Source organism: Microtus pennsylvanicus, chromosome 5, assembly GCF_037038515.1.
Source record: "Microtus pennsylvanicus isolate mMicPen1 chromosome 5, mMicPen1.hap1, whole genome shotgun sequence".
In the NCBI taxonomy this organism is placed as follows: domain Eukaryota; kingdom Metazoa; phylum Chordata; class Mammalia; order Rodentia; family Cricetidae; genus Microtus; species Microtus pennsylvanicus.
The window spans coordinates 121,334,253-121,337,784 of NC_134583.1; positions in this window are offsets into that span (position 1 = coordinate 121,334,253).

Here is a 3,532-nt window from a genome sequence, read left to right on the forward strand (position 1 = left end):
AGTACGATCTTGCAAGGTGGCAGGTGCTCCGTGTTGCGGGAGCCTCCCAGCTGCCTTTTCAGTACGACCGGGGCCAGGGCCTTTGGCTAACGGAAAAGGCCTCCTACTTTCCTGAGAGCTGTGTGTTCTCTCCTGCACCCTCCACCCTAGGCTAGTATTGCTGGGCGAAGCGCAATTCTTGAGGGTCGCTCCTTTGAAATTCTGAGACAGTTTTGTCTTGGTAACTTACACGTTTTCCAGGGATTCTCAAGGATTGGAACTCATGCCTGCACATCACTGCAACCAGTGTGCTTCCTTCCTATCCCTGTGTCCTGTCTCGAATGGGGGGAGGGTCCCTTTGACCTGTCCACTCCTCAGGAGTCAGTCATCTGCAGGAGAAAGGCACCAGAGCAGAGGTGGACAGTGCTGCGACCCAAGGGACTCAGACCCACCCCGATAGAAGACAAACAGGGGGAGGGGCCATGGCGACAATAAAGACCGAATTCCAAAATGGTTGGCTTCCACCTTAGCCTTCTGATCAGAAACAAGGAGACAAATTTCTGGCTTAAAACAAGAGCCTGGCAAGACTTTTTCTCTGCCAGTAGGACCAGAATGACAAGTTTAAGGCCAGCCCAGGCCTTGTTAACCCCCAAATTGTGGATCTCTCAGCCTCCCTGTCCTGTTTTTTGTCCAAACTGACCAACCTTGAATTGGAGGAAGCCCCCCACCTCAGCATGCTTAAAACCCCCAACCCCTTGGTTGTGGAGGCCCAAAAATGTGAAAATGTGAGCCTATTCCAAAGGAGAGAGAGAGAGAGAGAGAGAGAGAGAGAGAGAGAGAGAGAGAGAGAGAGAGAGAACGAGAACTGACCTCTAGTTCCTTCAAGGTCATTGTGCTTGGCCTCAAACAAGGTCCCACCTGGCCCTAGGCAGAGAGTTCAGCTCCCTCTAGGCTATTGTCAACAGGTGCAGCTAATGGTCAGACCTTGTACTCCAGGAATAGAGAAGTAGATGTGTTTCTACCTCAAACCAAAGTCTAAGGAACCAACCAAGGGTCCAATTATGGGGATAACTTTGTATTCCATCCAGGGAGTGGTTTGCCTACAGAATATTTTGGTCTAGGGTGTAGGTGTGGCTTGTTTTGTTCTAGCAACAGAATGTAGAACAATGACTGTAGCCCACTGTAGCCCACGACTTTCAATTGGTTTGTTCATTTCCTTGTATCTTGTTAAAGTAGTTTTTTGTCTTACTCCTACCTTTTGGGGTCAGGGGTATTTTAAGCAGAGGGAAATTAAAAGTGGGTGAATTTCAGTACTCACTGAAATTCCCTCCCGATACTATCCTATATGTTTCTCTATTTTATAATTTTCATTTGTGTCTTCATATTCTTTAATATATTTTTAATCCCCATGCCTCTACCCTGACAAGTTGTATTTTTGTTGAGGCTGGTCCCCGACACTTGGTTACCTGAGTCCCCGCTCTGGTTGCAGAATGTCTTTTCTCTGCACGGGCCTTGCTGGGGGCGGGTTTCTTCATCATTAATAAAGTCTTTCTTCAGCTGTTGATTCTGTCTGCTGCTGTTTGCTATGTTTGAGAATGTATTTCTCTGTTACTACTTGTGGCTCTCAAGATTTTTTTCCCCTGCCTTTTACCTCTTTAACTGTCAGAGAAAATAAACCAGATTAAGACTCCTACATGGCAATAAGAACCCTGTGAGAAAGGACTGAAACCCAGAGGCTGGGAAGGACGGCTGAGTGAGAGGATGTCGGAGTCCCAGGACTCTCAGCAGGGCCAGCACTCTACACCAGGAACTGCCTATGACACTCCTGAGACCCAAGTCAGAAGCCCCTCCCTCCACAGTTGCCATCAATTAATGGTTGATACATTTAATAAAATAACTGCTTCTGCACTCAACAGGTGGACATCATTAAGCAGGTGGGGTAAAGATTTAAATGGTATTTGTATATTAGGTGGTATAAGACATACAGAAATTATTTAAACTAGAGGGGATTGTGAGGGGGTTAAACAAACGCTACACTTTTCACTTACAGGACTTGAGCGTCTGCAGGGTTGGGCATCTCCAGGGAGTCCTGGAACACACCACACAGAAACCCAGGGATGATAGTGTAGCAAAGTCAGGAGTATTGGTTAAACTAGGTACCTTACGCCATGTGGCTAAGACTTAAGTGCTGTGAAGATTTGTCACTCGAATTGGTTTAATAAAACGCTGATTGGCCAGTAGCAGGCAGGAAGTATAGGCAGGGTGACAAAACTGAGGATGATGGGAAGCAGAGGCGTGGAATCAAGAGACACTGGCCAGACCTGGAGACAGCAAGATGGGCAGGTCGTATTGAGAAAAAGTATCACCACATAGCAGAGCGTAAATAAGGAATATGGGTTAACTTAAAATGTAAGAGCTAGTTAATAATAAGCCTGAGCTTACGAAGTCAAGCATTTATAAGTAATATTAAACCTCTGTATGGTAATTTGGGGGAGCTGCTGCCCGGTAGTCAGGACCTAGCGGCTCTGAGACAGGAAACTTACATCTACATTTAAAGGAAAACTTGTATAGTTTTAAAGTGGGATTGTAGGGGCTGAGGAGAGATAGCACAGTTGGTCAAGTACTTGCCACATGGTCCTGATAAGGCAGAGCTCACAAAACAAACAAACAAAAAAAATCCCAGGAGTGGCAGCTTTTATGTTCTGTAACCCAGTGCTGAGATTAAGGGAAGGAGACAGGTCAGCCAACCTAGCTTTCTGTGAGTTCTAGAACAAGTGAGAGACGCGTCTCAAAATTCAAGGTGGATGGCATCTCGGGAACAACTCCCAAGGTTGCTCTCTGGTCTCAAGCACACATGTGCAACCTGCTCTCCAATAACATGGACATCCTAAACAGTGGTGGGCTGTAGGCAAGGTTCTTTTTTTTTTTTAATATTTGATGCTTTTCTTTTTGCAGCCTTTCAGAAGCATGGTATTATGGAGGGTCATAGAAGAGTCGTCCCAGTTGACAGTGCTTCTCACTGTCACCCTCTGAAGATTTTATTCTCAGTGTCTATTGTCCCCAACACTGATCCCCACACACCAGCTTTTCACTGCAGGAGTCTCAGCCCAAGACTGGCCTGAGGCTGGGCTTGTGCTCACCAGGGCACATGCCCGTTTTCACAGTGCAGGGCACCCATCACTTTCCAGAGTGGATCCACATCTCTGCCATGAATCGCCCTCCATCCAAGCATTGTCTCTTGGTTTGAGAGGACCAGGGCTGTGCCCCAACATTCTGGTGGTGTCTGGTCCTTGTATCTATTCTGAAGTGGGTACCTCTTGTTTAGAAGGGAGGGCTGTACCCCTGGGAAGTTCTCTGGACATACTGCTTTCCGAGGAATGTGTAAAGACCAGCAGAGCCCAGTTTTCATGTTGGGCCAAAGGAATGGGAATCTCCAGGTAGTCACAGATCTTAGAATCACTGCCCTGGGGCAGGGGAGAACAGGCTTGGGCAGGGTGGGACCTAGTATGGGATTCTCCGTGTCATCAGAAAGGCAAGAAACACAGGCACATAT